Raw genomic sequence first — 22304 nt, 5'->3', positions numbered from 1 at the left:
ACCACAGATTAGCTTGTTTCTTCTACTCTGTAGAAAGATGCAAAAGGGCTATTGCCCAGCAGTAAAATGATTAAGAATTTCTCAAAGTGCCCCATCCAAGATAGACATTTTTGCTTCCTGGAAATGTATAGACTGAATACTGGAGTTGGACAAGTAGTAGACAATTAAAAGTGATGTTTTAAGACAGAAGGAGGCCAGCCTTAAAATCTAGGCACTAAATCAACTCTGTCTACAAATGAAATAAAGACGAGCAGCTTTCTTTGCAAGGAAAAGATGCAGATGAGACACTTTGTCCCTCCTTCAGAGAGGTACTTATGTGCATAAGCAAGGCAAAATGTGCAAGGCAGCCAGGCTGGCCAGGCTGACTAGACCAACCCTCACCAGGGAGACGTTTAAGATTAGCAGCCAATGTTTTCAATTTTAGCAGTTTCCTAGCAGCTTGCTGCAAATATGCATCAACTTTGTGCTGCAGTGGTTCTCTGTTGTCTATTAATGAGGCTCTTGATGCTGCTTATTGTTCATTTGTACTCACGGGAATTGTGAAGACCTGGGTGTGTCTCCCACAACTGAATGCAAGAAGGATATGCCTATGAGTAGAGCAGAAAGCAAAGGGTTATAGTATTCAAACAAACCATCTGAAGTGACATCCCTGAGAATCACTGTTCGCACTGTCATCGGTCTGTGAAGCCCATTATGCTGTCTGTGCAGGGGAAAAAGATACTACTGGGGTAATTTCTGTTGCTTCTGCCTGTGGGCTTGAACACAGAGCAGACAGGTAGCCCTTAGTAAACCTTTTTCTTCTCTCTGTGATTTTGTTCCTTAAGAAAAGGAAGAAACCTGAATGTTGAAAGCAGAATTTCCTCTTGACTAGCATAGTCAGAAATAAAGTACAAGGAAGGGGGCTAAGAGAGAAAAGTGGTGGGAAGGTAGGAGTAAGTTAGAGCAGAAGATAATACTCCAGACAGGACACTTAAGCTGCTGTCAGAACCTAATGATACATACATGTATGTGTATGTGTATTTTAGTTCAAGATGAGATACGGAAAGTGGGAAAGACCAGGAGAGGGTTAGGGCATACCAAATATTTTCTAAGCTAACTTTTCTGTGAGAGAAATTTAATTTTTTTGACTCTGCAGAATATGTTAATTTCTCCACATTTTTTTTAGAAAAATTACAGCAGATTTTTTTTTATTTCTGTATGATAACATTAAAACAAGTAGAAAAATAATAAAAATAATAAAATGTCAATTGATGAAGCACAAAACATTATGTAATTTCTCAAGCAATTTCTGAATTTCAGTTCTTCATGCTAACATGAAAAGAAAAGCCGGGAGCTTTTTTGAACAAATACACTTTCAACAACATAAAATGCATCCTCCACACAGTTTGATACAGAACAAATGGCTGTAGGGAGACATATTGCAAAACCATAAGGACAAGGAAAGAAAAGCAGAAGACAAGAAAAAACTCCTGTTGCAGCCCAGCAAGTTTTTGTCTTTCTGCATGAGTAGATGTGCAAGCTCTGTTCTCCTGACCTACCTGCAGAGTCCTTACCTGCTGCTGCTGAAGGGTACTCACCATTTATTATCATCACTTATCTCTATCAAAAGTTCCTTATCAAAGGATGCCCATTCTCAGAGTTAGTTACTTTTTTCATTATGTATCTGCTCATTTTACTGTTAAGAAATGTCTGTGTGAGAGAAAGTTTTGCAGTGCTGAAGGCTCCTTCACTATTTTGTATGAACTGTATGAAGATATATAACATTCCCTTTGCACAGAGTACATCATGTACTTAGCTGTAGGTATTTGAGATGTGCTTTAATTTAGGTGACTTTGAGAAATAGGATGGAATATCCTTCACTAACAGGAAAATCTGATGCTGTTTTATACACATCACTGTCATCCATAACTCACATAAGGAAGAACAGAAAACACCTCCTGTTCTAGGTCATCTTATTGTCTGTGCTTTTTCCTCTCAGAAGGATATCTTGAAAAGAATTGTGTTACCTCAGGCGTTTCTGCCTCTAAATAAATCACACTTGGTGTTGGTACCATAAGATCACCTTTTCAGTCTCATGCAGCACTGCTTACTTTGCCACATTAACAGTGCTCTGTCTCTTTGTGCTCTGTGCCCTACTCAGTAAGCCAGGCTGATTGTTACGTGTCGTTGTGGTTGCCTACTGCAACAATTGAAAAGTCCCGCACCAAAACCATAAGAAACTCCAACGACCCAGTGTGGAATGAAACCTTCTACTTCAGGATTCAGAGCCAGGTCAAGGTAAGGAGCCAGAGTTGTCTGCTTGAAGCATCCTGAAGATGTTTGTGTATGGTGGGTCCTATCTATCCCATGAACCATGCCCAGGAATTGTTTAAGATACAGTGTAAGATAAGAGACTGTTCAAATTATTGATCATTAAAGATGGCTGAGTGCCCATGCCTGGAAACATTTGATGGTGCTGTTTAAATTGCTTAGAGAGGCGTAACCACAGAGTTCAGACTTAAATTAGTACAGCAAACCTTAGACGTTAAATAAGCAGTAGAGATTCTATAGAGTTTGTTGGAAATGATGTGAACAAGCAGGGGTCTCAGAATCCAGACTTTTTGTAGAACTCCATCCCCACATGGCCTTTCCTTACAGCTGATACACTGTGAAGGGAAACTTCATATCATGCCAAAGCTCTGTGGAACACATTCGTGCATTGGGTCCTACTAATGCACGTGTAAGACAAAGGTTTGGTGTGTAACTGGTGTGCCATGCATCTCACGTGCTGCTGAACAGTGTGGAAGTGCAACAGCAGATAGCACCTGCTTCTGATATTTCTCCCCAGTATCTTTTCTGCAAAATGGATAAGCTTTCTGTGTACCCTGGTTTACTGAATGTGAACTTGTGGGCAAACACAGTTTCTCCTGTGTTGTGGAAGCACAGTGGCTGTGCCTCATGGACGTGCTATATCACATTTCTGGTGTCTCTTGCCTACCCAGGCAGCTTTATGAACCACACTGAATGAATGAAGAGCTGCTCTTTGCTGTTTGAGACCTTATTGGCCTATCCCTGGTGGGATGGTGTTGGAAGCACACAGTCTTTGTATTTTCAAGTGCCAATCTACAAAAACTGGCTTTTACAGGAGTATAACATGATGAAAAGAATATTTTTATTCAAGATGTTTTCAGTCTGCATAGCCTGATACAGTGTGTATGAATGCTAGCCTAGTGTTACCAGAGGGCCAGGGACTGAGCACTTTTCTCAAGTTTTAGGCAGACTAGAGACTCTTACCAGTCAGTGCAAGGTAGATAGAAAATCTGGAAGCTGAATAAGCTGTCATGTAGATATAGCAGGTGTATTACTCATGTTGGGGCAATTAAGCTGAAATGGGGAAGAATTCATATTCAAATTATAGTATGTTTCTCCCGAGAAAGATGATACTTAATTCCTCAATTTTTGTTCCCACACACATTCCCAATATTCCTCCTTCCCTAGAGTCAGTGATGTCTAGACTTTAGAAACTCTAAAATCCCTCTCCTTCTCTTTCCAGAATGTGCTGGAGCTGACAGTGTATGATGAGGATTTTGCTACTCCAGATGACCATCTCCTCTGTGCACTCTTTGATACTGCTAAACTTCCAATTGATAGAACAGTGCTCCTGTATTTTAAGCCCAGCTCAACGGTGAGATTGTGAGATCAGTGCCTGCATGATCAGGCAGAATGGAGTGTAGAGGGCACACTTACCTGAGTTTTCAAGCCTTATCTATAAATTGTAATGTATTGCTGCTTCCTGGCTTATGTATCGCATTGCTTTGCCCTACTTCGATGTCTCTGGCAATGCATATTGCAGCTCTTCTCTGTGTTATCTTCCATGAAGAAGTCCTTTTTGGCTACAGCTACTTGTCAGCATTAGTTAATGTTCTTGGCACAGTATCCTTGTTTTATTTCCTGTGAATGAACTCAGGGACTGTTGCTCCAATTTGTCACTGATCTAGCAGCTATGTGACTCCATCGTTTAGATCAGGTAGGGGTTTTAAAATATAGCAACCAAGAAACTAGTGGGGAATTATACAATGATTCCAAAATCTTGGAGTGAGGTTTCTGAATCCACTGCGGATCACTTGCCCCAATAAGGTGTACTTTAATTGCCATTCAAAATATAAATACAAAAAATGCAGTCATAAATCTGGATTGGAGAGCCCCTCCTTGTGGTATTTTTATAAATGGTTAAAGAACATATAGCTGAAACAGTGTGATATGTGGGGGAGAGATCTAACTGAGCAATCTCTGAACAATACCAAAGCTGCACAGCTGCTACAGAGTGAACAATCTGTAAAGAAGTTTTTTCCAGGTAATTCATAGCCACTGCCCTCTGCTCCTTTGATTGCATCTCCTTTCACATCAAAAGCATGCCAGGCAGGAAATCTGAAGGTGTCCCTGTGTATACCCCAGCAATGTCCTCTGCTGTGCACTGCAATGTTAACTCAGCCAGTGATAAGTACTAGTGTATTGTGATTAGTGTTGTTTTGTGGCTGTGAATGACTGATTTACCCATCCATAAAATGGGAGAAAAGAGTCTTGATTCTCTTTGAGATCTATGGATAAGATCGGTGAAATATCCTGCAACTTCTTGCTACCATGGACAGATTGTTTCTGGTAACTAAACTAGGTCACTCACGACTAGCTCATACTTATCAACACTGCCTTATTGTGTGTTGCACAACAGTGACTGAATCACTCAGTAATACCAGTCTCTGTTTACTATGTTAACATGATGGTGGAAAGTGCCTTAACTTTCAAGCTAATAGCAAGGACAGTTCATTGTGGAAGAACAGTGACAGGAACAGGTAGGGAAAAAAGGCTGAATTGAGACAACAGAACAAGTTGCAAATTCTTTTACTGGAGCAACTTCACAGTATGAGATAAAAATACAGATGGTTTTGATATATCTTGTAGAAGGTAGATGGTGAGGAAAGAATTGTTAAACTATCTGGTTTGAAATGGTTGCTTCAGACCTTCCAGTCAGGTACGTTTATCACAGGCTGTATATTGTATCCAAATACTTCAATATTGCGTACTGGAGACCCAGGTTTAGACAAGGGAGAAAGCATTACATAGCTACTTCATTTAATTTCTTGTTCTTGTTTCCAGGCCAAGGAGGAGCTAGAGGTTGAATTCAAACTGGAAGCCATGTAAGTGATAGGCTGATTGTTTAAAGAATGCAAAAATCATTAAATGCTAAAACACAGAACAGCACTAGAAGCCTCACTTTGTGGGATTTCTGTTAAAAAGTGCCAGATTTTTCTTCATTGCTGCAGCCTGCACTGGAGTTAAACACCTGGCTGATCCCTCCTGACAGCTTGTTCTGTGTGTAGCTGTTTTCAAAATGCATCTCCCAGCATTGTCTCTTCCACCCCCAACATCAGACTGTCTTTTGTGGGACATTTCAGAAGACTTTCCAAGAGCGTGTGCATAAGCTTGTGTGTGCATGCATGTCTATCAATCTTTTCATGACTGTTTTTGTATCTGCACTGGACAGACTTCTGATGCTGAGCCATTCTGGTTAGGTTTCCTTTGTATCTCAGCCTCCTTTGATTTTTCCCTTGCAGCACTGTTTTGGTCCTGTAAATTCTCTTTCTTCCCTTCTCAACACAGTGTCAATGTTTGATGCTCTAGTGCAGAGCTTTTCCTCCAGCATGATCTGATTTTTTTTTTCCTGTAATTCATATCCTCTGTCCCTTTGATTGTATTTGCATACAAGCAAATACATAGAGCTGGCCTTCCCTACAGGGATATGCTGCTGTATTAACATGTTACCGATGAAATATATGTACTCCATATTCTAGTTACAGGAAGAATTTGACTGCCTAGCTGCAGTTTCCATTTTCATTTTTCATGAGATTGCTCTGCAGAAAAGTAGCCATGATGCAAATCACTCAGCTTTGGTATTGGGGCAAGTCCCTTCAGAGCAGTGCTCAGTCCAAGCAAGTGTGGGAAGGAGCTTCTTGTGTAGTTGCTGGGGTTCCTCGGGCAGTCATCCTTCTAAATGGGGAAAAAGAGCAACACCATGGACAAAGATAAGTAGGCATAAGTTTGATCTAAAAATCCATGTTTTTCTTTTTCTTATCCAAGGTCTGGTCCTCATGAAATCATTGCTACCAATGGAGTCCTAGTGGTATGTCTTTTTCCTAAGAATTTTTCTGTAACTGTTTCCTTAATACAAAGGGTAAGGAAAGGTGGGGTTTAGAGAAACTGTGGACTATAAGATACCCAGTATGCCAATTCTTTCTCTTTCACTTGTATCCTATTGTTTTCTGTTTGTCCTGTATTTCAAGATCCCTCTCTGCCCTTCCTCTGGTATGAGTACTGCTTCAAAAATGTACGGCTCTTTATCAAAGCACAGTCATATGACTGTGAAGCCACTTGCTGATAACCTAACCAGCTCTTTTCCCCATGGGAGATGAGTCATGCCTGGCGGGTAAGCTCAGCACTAAATAATTTACTTAGCATAACTAGATTGTGTGAAAGAGAAGCGAATGTCATAAAACAGAACAAACAAAAACAACAACAACCAACCAAACAAACAAAAAATCCACACCATTAATAGCAATGCTTTTTTCAGAAAATGTTTTCTGTTACTGACTCTAGATCTCTCAGCACCACATCTTTTATTTATGGTTTTCCCCATGTGATCTTTTGTATACGTGCTAGTATCTTGAAAATGCTCCAGATTTTCTTCTTTGATACCTTCCTCTTATTGTGCCAAATCATTTTCACTAGAGGATGCTCTACAAGTCTCTTCAAAGCTTTTCCCTCTTTTTAGTGGCTACTAGACAGAAGTCCAGAAAAGACAGGTGATTAGACACTTCAGGCAATTAGACTTTCCCAAAAGCCAACTGATTTATAGCTCTCAGTAACGGATGATCTTTCTCGCTTATTCTCTGTCTTTTACAGTGTCGTGAACTTTGTTGCTTGGAAGTTGAAGTGAATGAGAAGGAGCAGAAAAAATCAAGTAAGGTTATTACTTTAGTATCTATTTAACAATAACCACATGCCTGCTGATGAGAGGATGCCTCTGTCCTATAATAAATGATGAAACAAATCGTATTTGCATTATTCAGTGTGATTAACACCAGGCAAATCCATTAGGTTGTTATAATCCTCAGTGACTGCATCTCATACTCCCTTAGGTATATGCCGATAAGGCCTATTAGAACTGACAAAGTTGATATCCCAGTTGTACCTACCAGGAAGAATATTCAGAGTCCTCTTTTTAAGAAAATAGTCCCAGCACTTTTTGCACTCCTTTCAGAATGTTTTCCATTAGACAAAGCTGTGGTCCAATCTCTACACCTCTGCTGTCTGCCTTTAATCAAGACAGAACAATTTACCAGTTAAATCATACTGATGTTTGTCATGTGCTTTGTTTGCTTTTTTAGAGAAAGAGCTTTCCCTTACTGTGAAAGGTTCCTTTGAAGGGACACAGGATATCATACTGGGCCCCGACGGAGTGGTCAGCCCATCAGGTCCCACCAAGTTCCACTACATCAAGTATGCAGAGCCAACGCTGGATGTCATGTTGCCAAAGAAGAGGCGCTACCACCCTGTATGTTGCAAATGGCCTTAGTATTGAACTGGCCATGAGTCACACTTTAGGAGGTGGGAGGAGGCAAAGAGGGTAAACCAATGACTATTTTGGTCCTAAAGCATGTTGTTTTCCCAGTGGACCTGTAGGTTCAGTACAGAAACAGGCTCCCCAGTGCTGATGCTCAATTCGCTGCCTATGGGAAGGAAAACGACAATTGCAGAGGTGAGCATCACTTCCAGGAACAAAAGGTCACTCAAGTAGAAATCATTCTTTCTGTGAGCCCCCATAATACTGTTCCACTGGAGTCCCTGTAGATATCTGCTTAGAAGGTTAGAAATATTCTGAATTTTTCTCAGACCTTGAACAAACAGGAGCTCTGTTTCTCTGGTTGTTTTCTCCATGGAAGCAGGTTGTCTGTCCTTTAGTCTCCATTACATGCCATTAGCAGCAGATACAGCAACCTGCAAGAATGCCAGAAAATATGATGATTCCTTCACTTCACAGGATTTCTCCCTGTTTACCCAAAGACTCATGCTTTTGCTTAGTGTCCAAATAAAAATTTGCCCCTTGGACACAAACTAGGAAATAGTCTATAAATATGCCTTCAGTAGACCATGTACTTCAAAGGACTGTATATAAAAAGTATAAAAAAAACATTACATATAGTATCAGAATTTAAAATAATGTAATAAGAATATTGCTCAAAATAAATGTGTATAATTTTGACTGAAATTAACAGAAGAAAATATTAAGAAATAGAATAAGAAATAGATCCTTTCTTATAAAATAATGTGTTTCCGCTAAGAAACACCTACATATATCCAGATTATGTGGGAAACTCTCATCCAAATACTAATTGTTAGGCTGTGAAGAAGTAGAACATCAGATTTCAGGGCCATAAAAACCATCCCCTCAGAATGGAACACCTTTTGTCAGTTAATCAACAGTATAAAGGTTGTAATAAGGATTTTAAAGCAGGGTGAAATCTTGGCAGTAGTAGTGAGTACAGAACTGCAGTCTCTTCACTGCAGGACTAGGCAGGATGTCAAAGATCTGCTGTTTGTTACAGCATAAAGAATGGGAAGCACACAACAGTGGTATTTCAGGATGCTGCAAAAAGCTCTTGAATAACACAGGAAATGGGACCTACTACATGAGCATCATGATCCTTTGCACCAAGATTTTTAATGGTTTTTGTGGCCTGGAAGCATTTGGGATCTGTGGGTAAGAATGTTCCACTGAGGATAAATGAATGAGTATGGGAATATATGCAGAGATCTTAGACATATAACTTTATAATTGCCAGACATTGCTGGGGTCTAAATCAAGCTCTGACCCCAGGAGAGAAAGGAGAAAAAGTAAAAGGAAAAATAAATAAAAATGTGCTGTTTATATTCTTGTTTTTCAGGAGAAAAGATTTGATTTGAATGTGAAAGCAGAAAGATGGTAAGGGATCTTCTGTTCCTAAAGGTTTGAGCTGTTGATTTTCACTTTGTTTTAACCACATGGAAAAGACACAAGCAGACATCCTCAGTGTGAAAACTAGAATGTACTTTTAAGAAACATAAAATGCACGTGCAGTATATTATATATAATTAGTCTTAGGAGGCTTTGACTTTCATAAATAAATGTTGATTAACGTGTATTTATTTGAGCATTATTACTTAGTCTCTGACCACAGATTGTTTTGATCAATTTCCGTCTCCGAAATTCAAAAAAAGAACAAAGTTCAATAAACAAACACAAACCAGAATGGAGAGGAGCAAAATTTAAACTTGATCAGAATTATGAATAACGATAAATTATGAACATTCTTTTCCTAATTGTCAATATTCAGTAACAATGAACCTTGTATTCTGTAAAGTCCAGCTATTCTGTATATTGAGCAGAAACTAAGGTAAACAATAAGGCTAGTGATTTGACTTCTATAGACATGCTCATTAATACCCAGCAGTAAACATGAAGATGTTTCATTTTATCCTAGCCATATGTAACACACAGAAATGGGCAAGTTGGTCTTTTCATTTTGTGCCTATGAAATAAAAGAGAAAAATAATTTAATTTTGAATTCAAAAAGAATTTCCTATCATTTCATCCAGAAAGGCAAATAGTCAATGACAACAAGAAAAACGGTGTTATTCCAGGACAGGAAAAAAAATCCATCTATTTATTTCACATTCTGACAACTTTAAAAGTGTTTTGTTTATATCCTGATATCCAATAGAAACAAACTTTTGCAGCTCCACCTAACTCAGTTCTCTTTGTGTGTGCTCAACTTACAAATATAGTTGTAATCATCTGGCTGATTTTATCTAAATCTGATGGAGGAAAAATCTCATAAATAAATTTCATTGCTAGTTTCAGTTAAATTATGGACTTAGTAGAAGAGAAAAGTTCTTTCACTGAAAGTAAAATCAAAATCCTGTTATTTTACAGTCTCTGTCCGTGGCTAGCTGGCCAGCCAGAGAGTCCATAGGTAGCTCTGGCCTTGATACACTATGGCAGGTCTCTTGCCCATTGGTGAAGTCTTGTAGGACAGGAGTCAGGTTAGTGAGCACAAGAGCACAAATGCACAGGGGAATATATTAAAACAGTGAGTTATTAGGAATGACTTATTAAAGTTCAGATTTGATGCTAATAAAGCCTTCATCAGGAGAATATTGTGCTTTCTGATTTTTGAGTAAAGCTTGCCATGAAATACAGGTGGCAGCACTGACCTGTGAGACACCTTGTGCAAGTGCAGACAGATCAGAACAGCAGGGTTGAGATCCTGCCCCACTAAATTCGGTGACAAATCTTCATCCATCCAGTGGCTGGATGTCACCGAGGTCATCCTTCCAGAGATGACAGGGCAGGGTTACCTGGCCATCTGCACCTCAGAGATAGAGATGTTTTTTTTTCTGCAGCTATGTTCACCGCTAGAGGGGGATGCATTCCCACTTGAGTTGCTCAAAATAGGACATTTCCTCCAAGTTGGAAATGCCAACATTTGAAAATTTGTCTTTATTTTAGATTCGGAATGAGAAAACATATGTTGGAATTGCCCATAAAAGTGGATATCAGTACACTCACTTTGGAACATTTGCACAGATTTTTGAAATTGTGGTCCTTTTAGTTTTAAAATATTCATTAAACATTTGGTTTCATTTTAAATTGCTGTACCTTGTTTCTTCATTAGTTATTACTAATGGGATATAATGCTACTGGTTAAGCTTACTAATTGAAATATGTTTTCTTACTTTTAAAATAGTGAGAATATCCTCTTTCTCCTGTCACATTGAATAACCCTGTGTAAAGGGAAGGGCGCTGTAGAGAGTCTTTGGTCTAAGTCCTAAGATTGGTATGTGTGTGTTAATATGTAAAACATATGTCTGTTTTTACCTTAGTAATTGCTCATGCCGCCAAGACCTGGACATGCGTTTTGGGTTTGACTTATGTTCAGACGAGATGGCTTTTCTGTGCAAAAGGAAGAAATATGTAGCAAGTGCCATGAAAATGTTTTTCACCTACAACAGGATCTGCAGGATCATGAAGTACGTGGGTGGGGGGGCCAGGAGGAGGATCTTGCATTGCTAGTGCCTTTGTGTTCCCTTCTAGATAAGTGGTCAGCAAAACGGGCTGCATGTGTCTGTTGTGTAGGGACCAGCTAGTGCATGCATCTTTTGCTTTTGCTGCCAAGTTCTGTTATTTTGAGAAACACTAGTTGCAGTAGTTGTATCCTATAGACTCCCCAAATTTGAAATTTGACAGATCTGCGGGTTGTGTTCATCCCTTCCATCCTATTCTATAGCTGCCTTGGTTCAGAAATACTATGTGCGTGTTAAATACATCGCATAGCAAAGATTTCTTCCATTGTTCAAATTTCATCATTTTGTGAGAGCTTAGGATAAGCATTTCCATTGAATGCATTTTATAATATCTTTTCTTGCAATTTTTAAATTCCTCAAAGTAAATATCCTGTATTTTAAAGGAACTTCATGATACTGATGAGTAACAACATTGATGAAGGTAGTTTAGCAACACTGTGTGAACTGGGTGTATTTCTTGGTGGGGTGGCATGTGAATTTTTGAACAGCAGTAGTAGGTGCAAGATACAGAACAAAGTGGCAAAGGAATGGGAAATATAGAGAAAATATATTGTTGCCTCCACAGAAGGGTTTCTCTTGTTCCCCTGGGTCCTCGCTTTCCCTAAACTAGAGGTGGGCAAGAACCCAGGTTTGGGTTAATCTCTAATCCCATGTTTATCCAAAGGGAAGCAGCAGTAGTAGTCATTGCCATTTTGGATCCTTTCCTTCCTGAAAGGGACCTGCGCCGTGAGATCAGGACCCAGGCTGGATTCAGTGGCTGGACCCCATGTCAGTCCATTGAGTGCCATCAGTGTAAATGTCCCATCTTTCTCCGTCCAACAGGTCCCTGTTGTAGCTATCATCACGACAGGTGGTGGGCTGAAGTCAATGACAGGACTATACGGCAGTCTCATGGGACTCAAGAAATTAAATCTCCTGGACTGTGTAACATACATCAGTGGGCTGTCTGGCACCACGTGGTAAGGACAGCTTGTGCAGGACACTGGACCAAGCTTTTTGGGGGTGATGCTCCTGCAGGGACCTACCATCATAGGGTTGCTGGAAACTGCCAAGGAGTCTGCTACAGAAAATCAGTACCTCCTCCAAAATAAAAATAATGGTTCAGTCTTTTCTCATTTTAAAACAATTTTTAGGCCCTCAGATGATACAGGAACAAGAGACAGCTGCTGGTGTGAACTGATTTATGATTCTTGAAAACAAGCAAAATAATTATAATTTTCTGCTTAATTTATGCTTCATGTTTACATCTGGCAATTGTATTGCTAATGGTGCTGCCAAATTTGTCTTTAAAAAATTCAAGAACATTAATAAGTGTGTGCTATATCTTTCAGGGCCATCTCTAAAACAATCATAGAAAATCTGAAGAGTTCATTCTGCTGAATGGAACAGCAAAAATAAAGCTGTATGAACATAAATGAATACCTAAATGTAGATCTCTGTCTCTAAAAGCAAAAAAATTGAATTCTTCTTTTTCTTCTTTTAGTTTTTGTTTTCTGTGTTGTCTTTCTCCAGGACTATGGCCAATTTATACAGAGATGCCTACTGGTCACAGAAGGACCTTGACTCGCATATTGTTGAAGCACAGAAACAAGCAACCAAATGCAAGATGGGCTGCTTTTCTATGGATCGCATGAAGTATTACAATAAGCAGCTATGTCAGCGGAAAGAAGAAGGATACAGGACATCATTTATAGATCTTTGGGGACTCATGATTGAATACTTACTAAATGATGGGGTATGATGTCTATCCCTTTTCTTAGAGAACAACATTTTGTTTTGTTTTATTTTATTTTATTTTATTTTATTTTATTTTATTTTATTTATTTATTTTATTTTATTTTATTTTATTTTATTTATTTTATTTTTGCCTTTAATAAATAGAGAGAAAATTAGCCTGTCAGTTCAGAGGACATACCTCAAAACAGAGTGGAGTTGTCCATGTCAACAAATGCTCAAACTTTTTTATTTTCTTCAATAGTCTGCCTAAGGAGAAATGCATCCTATATATCAATAAATTAGGTTGTGAATGCAGCCATTTGGAAAGTGCCATTAGACTCTGAATGGTGCTGAAATCAAATCGGAGGTGATCTCAGGCAGCCTGCCTGAAGTGCAGATTACACATACAAAAAGATTTTGAGATGTATTGTTTCCACCTCTCCTCACAAAACCATTTTTCTTCAAAACCAGAAAGACCCCCACAAACTTTCAGAGCAGAGAGAAGCACTGTGTGATGGCCAGAACCCACTGCCCATCTATGTGTCAGTCTGCGTCCGGGACAACTACAGCACTCAGGATTTCAAAGGTAAGGATGATGTTTCGGATCCCACGGGGTTAAAACTGGCAACATGATTCCTATGATTTGATTTGCTCTTCTCTGCTTGGTAGCACCTAGAGACAACAGCCCCGGTCTGTTTGCCAATGTCCAGTGATATTTTAAATATGAAGAAAGACCAGATAGTTATGACAAAGATTGGGAAAGCAGCTGATCTACTCCCAACTGAATCTTTTTCTTTGCTTGTTTTTATGTTTTTGTTTGTTTGTTTGTTTGTTGGGTTGTTTTTTTTGTTTGTTTGTTGGGTTGTTGTTTTTTTTTTTTTGTTTGTTTGTTTGAGAAGGAGAAGACGAGAAGAAAATCAGGTTAAATTTTCATGTTTAAGGTGAAAAAAAGACTCACTTCTGAAGAAAAAGGAAATTATGGCCTATGATCTTTCTGTCCCAGACTTTTCTCACACTGCAGTTATATCAGACAATAGCACCTTACTTGTAGGGGACATCTGAGAAAGTCAGTGACTAGTTCTGTCTTCCTTACTACAATACATAAAGAGCATAACTGGTCACTTAAAATCATTCTTGAAGAGCTGGGCACCTGTCTTAGTACATACCTGAATTATTCAAGGGAAAGAAATGCATCCTATTCTGTTAACTGTCTTGGTAACTGTGGAGGTACTTTCACCTAGAAGTGGTATATGCAAGGGCATAGTGAAACCTGGATTGGTGCAAGCACGTGAGGTGTTTCAGAGCTTAAGTCTTGCCATGTGCCCCATATGTGCCCTGTCCCACTGGCACCACCATCACTGGCCAGACCACTCCTACCTCCTTGTGACTGAGGAAACCCCATTGCCACCATGTCTGAGCTCAGCTGCCTGGTTTGGAAGGCGGTTGTTCATAAGCAAGGCTTTGCGAAGACAGCAGAGCAAACAGAATTCAGGCTGGGTTTTGCCCTAGCAGCTTCATACCAAGCAGAGAGCCTGGAAGAGCTCACATTGTCCCTTTGTGGCTGTATTGCAGAGTGGGTAGAATTCACCCCCTACGAGGTGGGGTTGCTGAAGTACGGTGCGTTCATCCCTGCAGAGAATTTTGGAAGTGAGTTCTTCATGGGACGCATGTTAAAAAAACTCCCTGAATCCCGGATCTGCTATCTTCAAGGTGATATATTGCATTGCCCTGGCACAGAGGCACTTGGGGGATGGAAATTGAAGATGGGGAGGAGTGTGTCCAATGCTGTTAACCAGATTGTGGACATTTCTGGTCAAACGTGCAAAAACTGCTGCTGTGCTATCACCTGCTGGGAGATGGGGGTGTATTGTAGTTTATCCAAAAGACTACAGTAGAAGATCTCTCATCCTTTTTAAGTTTCTTATCACTGTCAAGGTATGCTTAATCTTTTAAACATTATCTTATAGATGGGATAGATGAAGCCCTTAATTCTTCCATCGTAAGGAATGTTTCCCACTTCTTTCTCTACTCTTCTGATTCCTCTCTGAATGCACTCCAATTTGTGAACATTTTGACGCTGCAGGAAACACGCAGCTGTGCTTCCACTGTGAAGTATAACTTCAGTCCGATGTAGGGAATCCAATCTACTAAAGATGCAAGGTGTCTGGGGTTAAAAATGAAACCAGAAGCAAAAGGTGTCTGAATCCCTTTCATCAATGCCTGAGTTGTACTGATGGGTTGTATGAAAAAGCAATAAAGTTCCTTTACTAAGGAATTAGGCTGGAGTAGTCAGAATCACAAACAAACCAACAGATGAACACAGAGCAGTGCGAGTTTGGTTTCAGTCATCTCTTCTTACACTCTTGCTGCTTATAAGCTCCTCAGTTTCAGTACACATGATGTCGTATTAAATAGCCAGCAGCCCCAGGGGTTATTGTTGTAATACTACCTCTCAGGTTGGCCCTTTTTACCTGGGCCACTACTGGGAAATTCATTTGCTAAATACTGTGTATGTATGCATTACCCAAGTTCTTATTTTGCTCCTTGAATGAGTGGGTTTTGCTCCTTTGCCTCTCTCCCACTGTCATCTTCCTTTACTGTGCAGCAGAGCCATGCAGTAGATGAGGCACAGAACTGACAGCTATGAACTGAGGTCTTCAGTTAGAGATGATGCAATAGAAAATTTAGATAAATTTAACAGCCCAAAAGTTTAGAAATATTTGAATTATGGCAAAAAAAAAAAAAAAAAAAAAGGAATTCAGAAGATCAAAAGAGAAGGAAAAAGGCAGTTTCTTCTTAAATTGTATCCTTATGTTCAGTAATTCCCTTTACAGGTATGTGGAGCAGTATATTTTCTGTGAACCTATTACAAATCTGGGGACTGTCCCACAGTTCAGAAGACTTCTGGAAGAGATGGACCCAGGACAGAATAGACGAAGTCGGTGAGAAATTTTTAGACCTTCCATTTGTGGTGACTTAGTCTTTTTGATGTCTTTTGACATCATCCTTTCACCTAGTTTGAAGCCAGCAAACTGGATCCTACTACAAGAAAGCAACTTCCCCTCACATCGTAAAGCCTAAAAGGAAGAGAGTAATCAGGGAAATGCTGTAATTATTAGACTTATGAAAATGCTACCGACTGAAAGTCTCTGTTTTTAAGAGGAAGCTTTACAGGGGTTACACATTTCACAGGAAATGTTTTGGCATTTCCCATTCTCACTCAGCCATACAGAACCAAGAATCGGTGGCAAAGAATAAAGTTATTTTACTGCCTGTGCAGGGAATAAGCCTGAATATCAATTGGCTAATCAATATTTCCTGAATTTAGATTATATTACTCAGTACAGTAATTATTGCATTATTGCAGGATTCATCGTAGAACAAAGATAAACGAGGCCCAGAGGGTATTTTCTGAAGCAATACAGAAACCATGGTTTTATTGCTAAATCATTTAACATGATGGCAGCTATAATTACAGACATCCTGAAAACAAAGAAATATATCTGTGCAGTGAGGAAAAACTGCCGAGTCTCTCCTGCTGCACTGTCAGCCAACTGGTCTGGCAAAGCAGGCTGTGATTTCGAGAAACCACACCTAGTGCCATTTCTGCTTTTCACCCACATGCTCCCATGTAGACACCTTGGAAACTTCCTGTAGTTTCTAAATATGAATGTATTTCTTAGGCTTTCCTGAAATGCTTTTATTCTCCTGGTTAAGCATATTCTCATGTAGCTGTGGGTGATTATCAGGTAGAAGCTGTCCACTGTTGATATAGACCCTGTGGTGCCCTTTTGTTGCCCTTCTGAGTGAGTGGGGTATATGCTTAAGCCCCAATTTCTCCATGCTTGCCTCTGTTTCAAGGTACCTTCCCATGTGGATGTGCAACCTTCCTTCTGACTGGAAATTCTCTGAATTGCTTAGTTCCCTTAAAGTGTCTGTTTTCCAGAACTAAAGACGGCTTTTGATTAATTGTCTTTAGCCCAAAATTCAAGACCATCTGCAGTGCTTTGTCCAGCAGCCACTCTTCTGCTCCAGAATAGTTTTGTGTTAGTGAGCCATCTCAGAAGAAACTCTGAGATCTATTACACACCAGGCCAACCAGAGGTGAAAATGAATGATTTAATCATTCATCAATGTTTCTCTCCTGCTCTAGATGAAGACCCAGTATTGCCTACGAGGCCCCATGAACTAAGGACTCGCATGTACACTCCTCCTGGGCCCCTGTCCAGTGCTCTTCGGGGTGCTTTAACCGACCGCTTCTCAGTTGCCCAGCATCACAATTTCCTGAGGGGCTATCAGCTGCATAACAACTACCTTGAGAATGAGCACTTCTGCCGATGGAAAGGTAATAGGAACGCATATTTAAGAGGTATCAAAATCCAGATGATTTTTGGGGTGGAATTTAGGAAAATAAACCTATCAGACTTGAGAGGGGAAAAAAAAAAAAAAAACCAACTCTCTTTCAAAAGTGCTTGTTTTTTTTTGTTGTTGTTTTTTTTGTTTGTTTTCTGAATGGAGAGAAAAGACTAAGAGTTGCCAGATAGATATTTAAGTCTGTTTTTAAATATAAGTGTGTTTATGCGGTTTAGCTGAGATGTCTGTGGCCCAGACTGAGTGGGCAGACTTGCTGCTGACAGAACCAAATTTAAGGTAGAAAAGAGCAAAGAGAACATGGGAGACATCTTAATTCAGCAAGGCTGTGCCTCTATCTTCAGGTGCAACTGGAATATCACAGAATATATGATGTAGGAGAGAAAGCTTGAAAGGAGTGAGGCTTTGTAGTCCAAAGGACAGTGGAACAGGGGGAAGCATAAACCTATATGTAAAAAAGAACAAGGATATTTTGTACTTCATCAGTGATGGATAAAACATGAAACAATGTTTGAAATGAAGCTAGAAAGATTTAGTATAAAGATTAGATATAGTTTGTGGATGCTAATGAGTATGGCAAATTACTGGAATAGCTTGGTTGGAAGCTCAATACAGAAGATTTTAAGAACAGTAATTTGGGTGGTGTTTTGAAGTCCCTCCCATGCCTATATGACATTCCTGTATTATGACAATGAAATTAAACCAGGTCTGTGAGATGGTCAGATCCACCTTGCATTTTTTCTCCGTCAAAATACCAACATATCATTTCTTATTTTCCTTTTAGACACCGTGTTAGACTCACGTCCCAACCAGCTGATGCAAAATCCCAATCACCTGGGTATGATAGATGCTGGATTTTTCATCAACACCAGCAGTCCACCACTTTTAAGGCCACAGAGGGAAGTGGATGTCATCATATATTTAAGTTATACTACTGGATCACATACATCGGTGAGGAGGATCTTGTTACAGTGTGTTGTCTCTCTTTTTGCTTTCCTGTAGCACCTAGAACTACTAGTTATTTCAGTTGCTCAGTTTTTAATTACTGTATCCCCTTCTTCAAATGCTAGAGGAGGTTATTGATTTCTTCTTCAAGGGAAGGGGAAATCAATCTGCTAAATTGTCTAAATCCTCATTTCAGAATCTTTGATGTGAGTCATTCCTTTGAATACATCCCCCTTCAGATTATCTTGCTATTAGCACCCATGGCTTAGAAACACCAGAGGAGGACTTTCTGATGGAACTGTTCTGTCAGGGTTATGTTTTTGACTGTAATAATTATCTTTCCTATTTGTTCCTGCTTCTCCTGGAATCTCCCTCGCTGACTTATGAACGTACTCAATTATTCAAGAGGACATCAGCACAGTCTCTTCCAGAATGATGGGAAGAGCCTCTAAAGATTTATGCTGTATTGGGCAGATTTCCAGATCCTGCACAGGAATATGCGTAAAAATAAGGAGCGATTTCTTTTAACTTAAAATAGAATACAAAAGGGGCTAAGTGGATAGTCAAGGGCAGATGTTATTTCTGGGCTGGGAAATAAGATGCTACTAGGAAAATTCACTTACAAGCATCTTCCTGCAGAAATTCCAGTTTCATAGAGGTAAAACTAACTGGCTGTCTAAAAAGCCTTCCAGAAAGAGTTTGGGTCTTTACACCTCAGTAACTGAGTTTAGTTAGAAATTTAGTAATAAGCATCTTGGCCTGCTGAGCTGAAAAGGCACATTATAGCCTAGTACTTCAGAATTTCTCAGTAAAACACTAATCTAAAGGAACACTGCTATAATGCCTGCACAGACACTGATATAATTGCACATTCAATCTTTATTACTCCTGGCTTCTAAGCATGTAGTAAGATACCTTAAATGTTTTCTGCTGTGGTTTATTTTTCTGATTAATTCTATGCAATGGGCTGTTTCACTTGCTAACACTACATGATTTACCCTAAGCTTCTAACTGCTTATGTTTTTACAAAGCAGCATCCTGCATGAATTCGCTAACTCTGAAATTGTGTTTACAGCTTGTGATTAGTATTTTGGTTACAGTATGTGGTATTTCTGTGTATAGCAACCCTTCATAAGAAGGAACCCACTCTATGGATTTAAATCTCTAAACCTTAATGGTTGATAACCAGTTTGGGACTTTAGGACAGCCAAGCTGAATTTTAATGCTGATCATATCTGTGGTACTCTAGTCTCTAGATAAGGCGTGCAAATACTACTCGGAGCAGAAAATCCCATTCCCCAAAATTTCTTTGAGTGATGAAGATAAGAAAAATCTAAAGGAGTGCTACATCTTCCAAGATTCAGATTCGCCAGGATGTCCCATTGTGATTTTTCTTCCACTTGTGAATGATACTTTCCGAGAGTACAAAGCACCTGGTAAGTTAAAAGTGGTGGCAAAATATCAAATAAAAGACAACACTACCCACTTCCTTGATTCAGAAAGAGCCTTATTTCCCTGCTGCTGGCTGTCTTTGCTGGCTGGTTTCATCAGGGAGTGCTTTAGCTAATTAGATTTTCTTTCTCCATTCCAGTCAAAGTTGCTATGTCATTCATGTCATCTTTGTGGCCCTAAAAGGTTAGACACAGCCCTTGTCTTCTGCATGGTTTTTACCTTCATGTCACTCCCATTTGTAACATAAAGTGTTGCTAGCTAGTTATAAGAAAAAATCATGGGAGAAGTATATCCCCCTGCATTTGTTCTGTGTTGTCCAGGGATTTAATTCTACATTTGAGGATGCACATTGTCACGTGTGAATGGTGGGGCAGCAAGAACCTGGCTTTCAGGTTCAAATCCTGCAATGTCAAGATCAGTCTCTTCCCAATGTTATCCCTCACTTTTCCCTTCTGCCCTCATTGCTTCATGCACACAATGTGCCTTCAACCAGGAGTGGCCTTAAATGACTGAATTATTGGAGCATTTAAACCCAGTGACTTCTCTCCTGGAGGAAAGCCCCCCTCTTGCGGCTGCTGTGGACAGCTTGTCATTGACAGAGATGCACACCGTGCTACAGCAACAACTTCTGTTTTTCTCCAGGTGTCAAGCGCTGTTGCTCAGAGATGGAGGGAGGACAACTCGATCTGACCAGTCGCTGTTCCCCCTACTGCATGTTCTCGGTCAGATATACTGATGAGAATTACCGCCGGCTGCTGAACCTCAGTGAATACAATATCCTGAATAACTCACAGATGATTATGCAGGCCTTGCAAACAGCAATGCAAAGAAGGCAAAACATGTGCTAATCACACATCTGATTGCCTATGTCTTCTTGGAGGAGTTTTACATGCTCTAGCACACAAGAACGTGGCTTTTTGAACACTGGCCATTCTGTGCTACAGAAAGAAACTACCCCAGGTGGCTTAGTGTTTATTTTATTTTATTTTCATTCCCATGAAGTGGCTTCTTTAGGCAAAGACGTTGCCTGGAAAATCTTTACATATGTTTTGTTCCCTAAATTAAGGTTGTCTGTAGAACACTCTTTACCTAAAATCCTTGTTATATTTTTAAAAATAGTCTTATTTTAAGCCTAATTTATTATATGACATATAAGAAAAACATTTTCTAACACCAAAGTGCTACAGTAATACAACCCAACTAACAAACTGACAGGCCACAAGAAGGGGGTATGGGTATGAATGTCTGCTCCCTACAACTTTTCTTCATGGAACACAACATGCATCCAAACCTGGAAAAATGAAGAAAACCTGAGGCACGACTGGATGCTGGAATCAGATCCCTGAGTTGACTCTATTTTGCAAGTGTACTGAAGAGCAGCTAAAGAGGTTGGAAATGTAATAGGGACAAGTGTGTGCACACGGCCAGCCCTGTGAATCACATCCATCTCCAGAGCAATCTTGGGCTGTGAATGCACCACACATAGACTGGATGGAGCAGTCTAGGAGGAAGTACTGTAGGAATTTTTTTTTTCTTTTTTTCCTTTTTTTTTTTTTTTTTTTCTTTTTTTTTCTTTTTTTTTTCTTCATTGCAAGATATCATTTGGACACATCAGAAGTTCCTTTGAATTTATGTCAGTTTTGATTGTGTTGAGATAAAAAAAGTCAAAATTTTATTTTGAATCTTTCAAAATAAAAAAAAATGGGATTTTTTTCCCAATTGAGTTAGTTCTCATATTGAACTTCTTTTCTTAAATGAAGAAGAAATGTGTGCTTGAGATGAATATATTTAACTTCCACTAGAGCATAAAAAAACTTTGTTATGTAACTCAGTGGAATTTGTTTAAACAGTTTGGGACATACCTTTCTTCATATTCCCTTTTATGGAAAGTGTCTTTTCTGAACTCTTGAAAGTGCTGAGGATGAGCTGTAAAAATTGTAAATCTATAACAACCATTGCATTCCAGGAGTAAGTCAAATTGAAAATATACATTTTTATTAATAAATTCTGTGTCTTGATGACAACTGAGAAAATCTGGGGAACTGGGGAAAAAAGTGTATTCAGTGACAAAATCTATCAGAAAATCTATCTAAACAAGTTACTAGATGTCATAATCTGAGGCTGAAATAAACCAGGGAAAAATGCTTGGGTAAGCTGAAACATTTCATATTAATATTTTCCATAACATCTCTGTTTTGAAACAGAAGTTCTTTTTAATAGATTGCCTACCTCGTAAGCCCAAGGTACCCAACCTGAAAATAACAAGCTTCATTTATAATCAAATAAGGTGTTTGGCTTGGTGCAAAACGACTCTCTGAGGATTCCCATTTTGGCAAGGAAACTTATTAAGTCAAACTTATCTTTAAAAATGGGTTCAAAAATGACTTTTTCCAATGCTTTTCTCATTTAGGATGTCAAAAAAAACTATTTTTTTGTGCATCTGTAGTGTGATATTGCAAGCCTATAAATCAGAGTGTAAATATGAATATTTAAAACCCTTCAAGTTTTGAACTAATATAAACTTATGCCAGGTTTTTTTTCTATTCTAGTTTCATGAGTCATAATCTGAAATATGGTGCTATATGCTCTGCATATAACCCTGGGAATTGCCTCCATTGGAACCTGAAGTCCCTGGTGTGAAAAAAATAAACACAAGTTTTGGC

General features: G+C 39.2%; 1 pseudogene; it reads left to right on the top strand.

Moving 5' to 3' along the window:
- The window catches only part of LOC121071311, a 35481-nt pseudogene extending 14288 nt beyond the window's left edge, over positions 1-21193 (top strand).
- The last annotated feature ends 1111 nt before the right edge of the window (positions 21194-22304 follow it).

The sequence above is a fragment of the Cygnus olor genome, chromosome 5, assembly GCF_009769625.2.
Source record: "Cygnus olor isolate bCygOlo1 chromosome 5, bCygOlo1.pri.v2, whole genome shotgun sequence".
NCBI classification, from domain to species: domain Eukaryota; kingdom Metazoa; phylum Chordata; class Aves; order Anseriformes; family Anatidae; genus Cygnus; species Cygnus olor.
Note: the sequence above shows the minus strand (reverse complement) of the source record. Positions and strands in the feature narration are given on the sequence as shown.